The sequence below is a fragment of the Enhydra lutris genome, unplaced genomic scaffold, assembly GCF_002288905.1.
Source record: "Enhydra lutris kenyoni isolate GAN:26980312 unplaced genomic scaffold, ASM228890v2 scaffoldscaffold43, whole genome shotgun sequence".
Taxonomy (NCBI): Eukaryota; Metazoa; Chordata; class Mammalia; order Carnivora; family Mustelidae; genus Enhydra; species Enhydra lutris.
Window position 1 is genome coordinate 6,836,726 of NW_019154127.1, and position 8,913 is coordinate 6,845,638.

The 8,913-nt window shown below is 43.6% G+C and overlaps 1 pseudogene; it reads left to right on the plus strand.

Moving 5' to 3' along the window:
* Positions 1-2,896: 2,896 nt before the first annotated feature.
* Positions 2,897-8,468, plus strand: LOC111155668 (annotated as a pseudogene).
* The last annotated feature ends 445 nt before the right edge of the window (positions 8,469-8,913 follow it).

Here is an 8,913-nt window from a genome sequence, read left to right on the forward strand (position 1 = left end):
TTTTTTTTTTTTTTTTTTTTTTTTTTTTTTAGTGAGGCTTGGATGGCTACATATTTCCCCCTTAGGACTGCCTTTGCCATATCCCGTAGGTTTTGGACTGACTGTTACCATTCTCATTCATTTCCATAAATTGTTTAATTTCTTCTTTGATTTCCCAGTTGACCCAACCATTCTTGAGCAGGATGATCTTTAGCTTCCAAGTGTTTTAATTTCTTCCAACCTTTTTCTTGTGGTTGAAACTTGCCAGTTTCAAAGCACTGTGGTCCAAGAATATGCAGGGAATAATCTCAATCTTTTGGTATCAGTTGAACCCTGATTTGTAACCAGTATGTGGTCTATTCTGGAGAAAGTTCTATGTGTGCTCAAAAAGAATGAGTATGCTGTTGTTTTAGAGTAGAATGTTCTGTATATATCTATGGGGTCCATCAGGTCCAGTGTGTCATTCAATGCTCTTGTTTCTTTGTTGATTTTCTGCTTGGGTGATCTGTCTATTGCTAAAAGTGGAGAGTTAACATCTCCTACTATTAATGTATTATTATCAATATGTCTCTATTTTGGTTTACAGTTGGCTTATGTAGTTGGCTATTGTCATGTTGGAGGCACAGATATTTACAATTGTTAGATATTCTTATTGGATAGATTCTTTAGGAATGATATAGTGTCCTTCTGTATCTCTGACTACAGTCTTTAGCTTAAAATCTAATTTGTCTTATATGAGAATTGCTACCCCAGCTTTCTTTTGCAGTCCATTGGCATGAAAGATGGTTGTCCATCCCTTAAGTTTCAGTCTGGATGTATGTTTAGGTTCAAAATGAGTCTCTTGTAGACAGCATACGGATGGGTCCTGTCTTTTTATCCAGTCTGCAAACCTGTGCTCTTTTATGGGAGCATTTAGGCCATTCACATTGAGAGTGATTATTGAAAGATACAATTTTATTGTCATCATGTTGCCTGTGAAGTCCTTGTTTCTATAGATTATCTCTGTATTTTTCTGTTCTCTATCACTCTTGGGGCCTTTCTCCTTTTATAGAACCGCCCCCCCCCCCCTTAATATTTCTTACAGGACCAGCTTAGTGGTCACATACTCTTTCAGTATCTGCTGGTCCTGGAAGCTCCTTATCTCTCCATCCATTCTGAATGACACCTTTGCCAGATAAAGAATTCTTGGCTGCATGTTCTTCTTATTTAGTACCCTAAATATGTCTTGCCAGCCCTTTCTGGATTGCCAGGTCTCTGTGGACAGTTTTCACATTATTCTGATGTTCCTCCTTTTGCACATAAGGAATCTCTTCCCCTGACCTGCCCTTAAGATGATATCCTTGGTTCTAAGGTTAGTGTTTTACTGCTACATGCCTGGGCATTGGTTTATTCTCCTGGATCTTGGGAAGTGTTCTCTCTGCCTCTAGGACATGAATGCTTGTTTCATTCCCCAGATTAGGGAAGTTCTCAGCTAGGATTTGCTCAAATATATCTTCTAGTCCTCTCTCTCTCTCCACCCTCTCAGGGATCCCAATAATTCTGATTTTGGAATATTAGATGGCATCATTTATTTCTCTAATTCTGCTTTCATAGATTTTAAGCTGTTGTTCCAGGCCTTCTCCTGTTCCTTCCTTAATGTCAGTTTGTCTTCTAGATCACTAATTCATTCTTCTGTCTCATTTACCCTAGCCGTCAGAGTATCTAGATTAGATTGGATCTCATGGATAGCATTTTTAAGTTCTGCCAGATCAACTCTCATTTCTACCCTTAGAGAATCTATGTTGTCATTAATGGTTTTCTCCATCCTAGCTATTGTCTGCATAACTGTTACCCTGAAGTCTATTTCCAACATCTTGCTTATGTCCATATCCAATAGTCCTATGGCAGAGGTCACAGTCTCTGAGTGTTTCCTATGTTGAGAGTTGCTCCTCTTAGCCAGTTTGTTGAGGGGCTGTTGAGGGAATGTACAGAGTCCAAATTATTGACCACAACCCAAGCAAGATGCACCTGTTTTATAGGGTCCTTAGGATTGCCACCTTCTTGTTCTTCCAGCCTGTCCTTTGGGGGAGGGGACTGCCATGCTGTTATTCAGGCAACACCGTTTGGGCAGAGTTGCCCTGTGCCCTGTGGGGGGGGGATAGGCTCAGTGAAAATCAGGTTTTGGGGGCTTTTGTGACTTTCCATGGAGGCTTTCCACATCTCTTCTGAGAGAGCAGAAATGACCATATCCAAACCTCTGTCTCAAAAGTCTGTTTGAGGGGCGCATGGGTGGCTCAGTGGGTTAAGCCTCTGCTTTCGGCTCAGGTCATGATCTCAGGGTCCTGGGATCGAGCCCCACATCGGGCTCTCTGCTCAGCGGGGAGCCTGCTTCCCCTCTCTCTCACTGCCTGCCTCTCTGCCTACTTGTGATCTCTGTCAAATAAATAAATAAAATTTTAAAAAAAAAGTCTGTTCTACAGAGAGCTCTCCAGGCCACACTGTCTCCATTTCTGTCTTCGCTGCCAAAACCCACAAGGACCTGGGTTGTGCACCCCCACAGCAGTACTTCCAGCCCTTGCTTCCAGGTGCAGGCACATCGCTCTGCTTTGTGCTTCTAAAACCACCAGCCATCCCCAGTTCACATTCATTTCCCAGAAACTCCAGGTTTCAGTATTGGGGGTTGGGGGGAGTGTCCTAAAGTAATTTCCCTGCCACTACCAGTCTGCAAGTCTGTGCCCGCTCCCCAGCATGGGAGACTTTTGAGCTCCAGCAGCACAGAATCCAGGGGCTCCCTCCCCCTTCTGTTTATCTTCCCATATTTTCCAGCAGAATCACCACTCCCTGCATCATACCTCTAGACCAACTGCCTGAGATATTCTGTTTGTAGAGATCCAGATATATCTTCTTACATTACGGGCTGATTTCATAGGTGTTCAGAATGGTCTGGTAGGTATCCAGGTCAATTCAGGATACTGCCTGAAATGGAGTTCCCTACTCCTCTGCCATCTTTGCATCCCCTTATTTGCATTTCTAACCTGACAAATTAAGAATATGAATGTCTACAAGAAGACATAGGATCTCCACTGCAAATTTGCAAAAATACTCTAAGGTCACATAGGTCTTTTTTTCCTTGATATTTTAAAACACCTAATTATATAAAATACTTTTAACTGTGACTTAAACTCAACCAAAAAAGTAGGCACTTTAGCCAGATAGGATTATGTAACCATAAATTAATCATTCCAATCATACCTTGGTCCATGGTGGCTTCATAAACATCCCCTGCCCACAACCAAGTCTTAGAACAGTATCAAATTCTCTATTTCTCCCTCTTGAGTCTCTCCTAAGAAAGGAAGGGGACCTGTAGCTTCAGAAGCACTTTCCCTATGCCAGATATTTCACTGCATTTTGGAAGAACCCAACCATTCCAATTCTGCAAAGGATGGACTCATTCCAAAGACAATCTATCGACTCCTTTTATTCCTTTTGAGGTTTTCCCAAAATTATTTTAGTTCAGCCACCGCGAATCTCTAGTCCCTTATGACCATCACCAACCACCTTTCTTTGGCAAGAATTTTTGTCCAACCCCAACCATTGTTTACCTCAGAGGAGGGACCCTAAGAGGGTGGAGTCTAGGTTGGGCTGAGAGTGCAGCTGCTGGAGGGACAAACCTGGTATAGTGTTATTAGGAAAATTTCTAAAACATTTGGCCCCTTCTGCAATGGGGGGACAGAGGCGGGGCCTTGGACCTACAGTGCTACAACCTAGAATACACTTCTACTGGCATCTCTGACAGTGATAGACCCACAGCAAATTGGCTCACCACACAGGGCACTGCTTGCTCTCCATGCAGCCACATCATTGTCCCCGTGAGTGGCACTGGTGACAGGGGCCGACAATGGTAAAAAAAAAAAAAAAAGCATTGGCTTTACCATTGTGCAGGACCTGTACCAGCAGTTTCAGGGGATGTGGTACTCATGACATGGGATGAGGCACAGGGCTGGGCAGCAGTGAAACAGCTCCAGACCAAGGGCCTGAATCCCCACTTCCACCTTCTGGACATCAACGACCTTCAGAGCATCCATGCCCTGCGTCACTTCGTGATGCAATGATTGGGGTTGGACTAAAATTCAAGGAGTACAGGGACCTAGATGTGCTGGTCAACAATGCAGGCATCACATTCAAGGGTAAGAACACAGGAGCAGTTAGGGCGGGAAACCTCTCTTATGGGACCTTCCAGTGTTGGCTGCATATGGTCTCTGAATGCTACTGGAGGGTTTAAAGCTCCAGTAGGATCTAGAAAGGCCTCCCTGGGGGAAAAATCCAGACTGGAGGCACAGAGAGAGAAGAAGCCTCTGGGGGTTGCAAGCCTTTAAAGCCAAGAACCATGGCATTGCCATGGATTAATCTCAGGGACCTGACAGAGATTTTTGCAAGCTTCATTCGGTTTGGACCAGAGCCATTCAGTGCATGTTTAACCTATTTTGTAACAAACACAAATTACAAAGAGACATACACAAAAATCCCACTGGGCACACTTCCCTTAGCCTCCTGGAATGATGCCAACTTACCAAGCTACACAGCATTAACACAGCAGATAACACAGTTAACACAGAGTTCACTAACACAGACTTAATGAGAATTCACCAGACTGCATGTACAAAAAACAAATGTTACTGTCACTCATGGAATGTTCTCAGATCGCTATTATTTATTAGTGTGTTCTCCTCTTCCCCTAACAGCTGGTGATCCCACACCCTTTCATATTCAAGCAGAAGTGACCATGAAAACAAACTTCTTTGGTACCCGAGATGTGTGCGCAGAACTCCTGCCTCTAATGAAACCCCAAGGTGAGCCTGATGAGGGCCCCAAGCTATGGTGTTTCGGGAATGATCTGGCCCCTGCCTCTCTGGCCTCATCTACAGATGCTGGCTCCTCTCCCTGCTCAGCCACACCCTGAGCATGATTACCAAGTCTCAACCTGGACAGTGTACCTCTGCCTCAGGACTCACAGTGAGCAGCGTCCTCTGTCTCACTGGTCCTTCACAGCTGGCTCTGTCTTATCCTTCCAGTCATCATTCAAAACTCCTCAGAGAGATCTTTTACTCCCTTAGTGCCACTCACAAGAGAAGATCCCCGAGGATTCCTTTCTGAACCCTTTCTTCTCCCTCTCCGTCTCTCCTAGGGATTTTATCCAGACTAGTGGACTCCACACTCTCCAAAGTTCTCAGGTCCCGCTAATATCTGTCACCTACCTAAAACAATCCCAGAGTTCCAGACACACATAGTTCCCTTCCTGCCTCTCCTTCTCCTCAGGATGCCCTCCACCCCTCCCCAAATCCCACCCCTCCAGCACCCATCCTGCACCGCCATCTAAACATTTACATTTCCAAAACACTTATCATTTCCCACACACAACCTCGTCACAAACCCCATCACACTCTCAGCTGTCATTTCTAGATTATTTCAACCTTCCGAAGACACCCTGCTTCTTCAGTCTTTTCCTCTCTGAGCATTCTCTGTACTCTCTGAGGGCTCACTTACTCCCAAAAGATCTTCAGAAGCAAAGCCCAAGCCTGAGCATCACTTGTAGGCATCTCTGTCATCAGACCTGCCAAACTCCAGGCCCATCGACTCCCCTTCCCCTGGTTCAATGCTCTGCACAAAACAAACTGCCATAATTCCTTGGTTGTCAACTACTATAATACTTAACCCCATGAGAACGTGATAGGGGGAAGCACAGCCCTTTTACTACACTCATTAAGAGGGAAGCTGACACTTTTAGGAAGATTAATATTCTGGCTTGAATTAAAAACATGCGGGTACAGTTGACTCTTGGTTCTGCCCCCAATTCCTCTTCTGTCCTGGAAAGCTCTACTACTTCTTCTAACATTCACTGGCTTCACTGACATCTCAAAGGGCAGCTCTCAGATGTCACCTGACTCCTTTACTCACCACAACACTTGAGTGGGATGGAGTTCCTTGTGCCACCACACATCCTACAGGTATTCCCTTAGAAGGCAAAAATGACTTCTGGCTGAGAAATTCTTCTCACCTACCGAGCAGTGTTGGTGCTTGCTGTGTGTTGGCCTTGGACCAGAATGAGGAGGGAGTCCTCTTCTGCATTTGCTAAGGCAGGCTCTAATCAAACAATTCTTCTTGCCTCGGGGAAACTGGACTTCATGGACAAGGAAATGCAAGCTACATTCTCAGTGCGTAAGCAGGGTTTTCTTGACTTTGGAGGAGTTCTTCCGTTAGCTGGGAAGATGCTAGCCACTGCAGCCATGTTACCAGGACTTTACTCTCTTTGGGAACACTATCTGGGAGAAATCCTAGCTAGGATAACCAAAAGCAAATGCTGTCCCTTCTCTCTCATACTTCACAACCTAAGACATGAAGGACAATCTTGAATGACTTCACCAGTTCTCTGTCGGAGCAGAACACACTTCAGAGCCGGGTGTTTGCTCTGTTTTTTTGGCATGGAAGGACAAAATGAAAGAGAATTGTGAGCCTAAGGACTATGAGGGATAGCAGATGTTGATTTTTCTTCTTTTTAAATTCTTTCTTCAAAAAATAAAGTTTTACTAAAAAATTGAGCCACAAAAAAAGAATATACAACAACAAGGTGCCCACCATTGATCATAACCAGACAATCAATATCTAGGCCATATATATCCTATCTCACATTCCATGGATTTTCCTTCCCTTTCCCCTAAATTCATAATCTTGAATTTAAAGGATACATTCTCTAAAGTGATAAACTGTTGTCCTTGTATTCCCTTTAAATTATACTATAGATTTATTTTGAAAAAGATACTAAAAATATATACCCATTTAAATATAAAGACTGTAAACAATTACTCATACATGTCAATATAAGTTCATTTCTATAAAGACTAACTATATTTTCAAAAAAGAGTATATTTTTTTAAGATTTCATTTATTTATTTGACAGAAAGATCACAAGTAGGCAGAGAGAGAGAGGAGGAAGCAGGCTCCCTGCTCAGCAGAGAGCCTGACGTGGGGCTTGATCCCAGGACCCCGGGATCATGACCTGAGCTGAAGGCAGAGGCTTTAACCCACTGAGCCACCTAGGCACCCAAGAAAGAGTATATTTTCCAAAAAAGTGAGAACTGTGTCAATGCCTTACACTTTTAACAGCTCTGTTGAGATACAATTCACATATCCTACACTTCACCCATTACAGGTATGCAGCTCAGCGGATTTTAGTAAGGGGCCGGGTTGTGGAACCATCATTGCTTCAAGATTAGCACATTGTCATCAGCCCAGGGAGATCCTGGGCCCTTAGCTATCAGCCCTCTGTGCTCTCATTCCCCCTAACCCAAGCAACCATCAATCTATACTCTCTCCCTACATTTCCTTTTCCGGACGGAGAATCACATAATGAGTGGTCTTTTGTGACTGGCTTTTTAATTTTGAATATTGCTGTCAGGGTTCATGCATGTTGTAGCACCAACATCATTTCTTTGATAGTATCCATTTAACAGATTTGTTTTCCATGGCTTTGTTCCATGACCATATTGCCAGGACATTAGTCACTCCTGAGGCAATAAAAACCCCAGGGAGAAAACCTGTATGCAATTCAGCCCACTGAGGTGACTCATTTTTACCTACCCAGAGCATACCAAACCTAATGCAGTCTGTACACCTTCAAGGGGCCCTCAGTTAAGTGATCATCTCTTTGTTGTTCAGTAGACACTGATTCATAGAACACTGCCCAAATAACCATAAGATCGTCAGATGGTCCCAAAGAGGACCAATGAGGAAAAGTTGCTTTCTACTCATGACTACAGAGTGCCTCCTATCACTCTGTTTAGCATGTTCCTCTATAAGGCACATTCTTTTCTCTACAGAACATCTGCTCAGTCCCACTAGATCATTTCTCTGACATTGTCGGAGACATTATGGGTAAAACAAAGCTCAAAACTGAATCATGTCCTTCAGCTACAGAGGCAGTCATCATTAATAGTGATAGCAAACTGATAATTGTCTCCCAAATGGACAAAATACTAGCAATTTTGGATTTCATCATCCTCATGCATGCCATTCTTTTTGACTCTTTGTGTTCTATTTTAGACAGAGTGGTGAATGTATCTAGGATAATAAGCCTCATAGCCCTTAAAAAGTGCAACCCAGACCTGCAGCAGAAGTTTATAATTGAGACCATCACAGAGGAGGAGCTGGTGGGGCTCATGAACAAGTTCGTGGAAGACACAAAGAAAGGTGTGCACAGGAAGGAGGGCTGGCCTGATACTCCCTATGGAGTGACAAAAATCGTGTCACGGTCCTCTCCAGAATCCATGCCAGGAAACTGAGTGAGCAGAGGAAAGGGGACAAGATCTTCTTGAAAGCCTGCTGCCCTGGGTGGGTGAGAACAGACATGGCAGGACCTAAAGCCTCTAAAAGCCCAGAAGAAGGAGCAGAGACCCCTGTCTACTTGGCCCTTCTGCCCTCAGATGCTGAGGGACCTCATGGGGCGTTTGTTATAGAGAAGAAAGTTGAACAATGGGGTCCCCTCTATCAGTTACCTTCATGGCTCCCATCTCAAATCCCACCATGACTGACCAAAACAACTGTTATACTGTCAACAATATCCTTATCAAAAAAAACAGAAACAAAAAAATAATCACTATCCCTACCGAGTATTCACATTGAATTGGCTACTAATTCTGTGAAGTTTCTTGTGATTTCTTCCGTGATATGAGAGGGAAAAAAGTAGAATTGATGACAATAATTAATGGACATCACAAATAAACAATTCTAAGTAAATGTCCGTGTCTGCAGAGTGTTTACATGGCAACCATCCCAAAAATCACAATTTAGTACACTAAGTTCAAAGAACAGACCCTGAGGTGGGTCAAGAAAAGGACAGTTTAACTCAGAGCTTGGTAAACATTAGTGAAAGAGCCAGATAGTAAGTATTTTTGCCTTTGC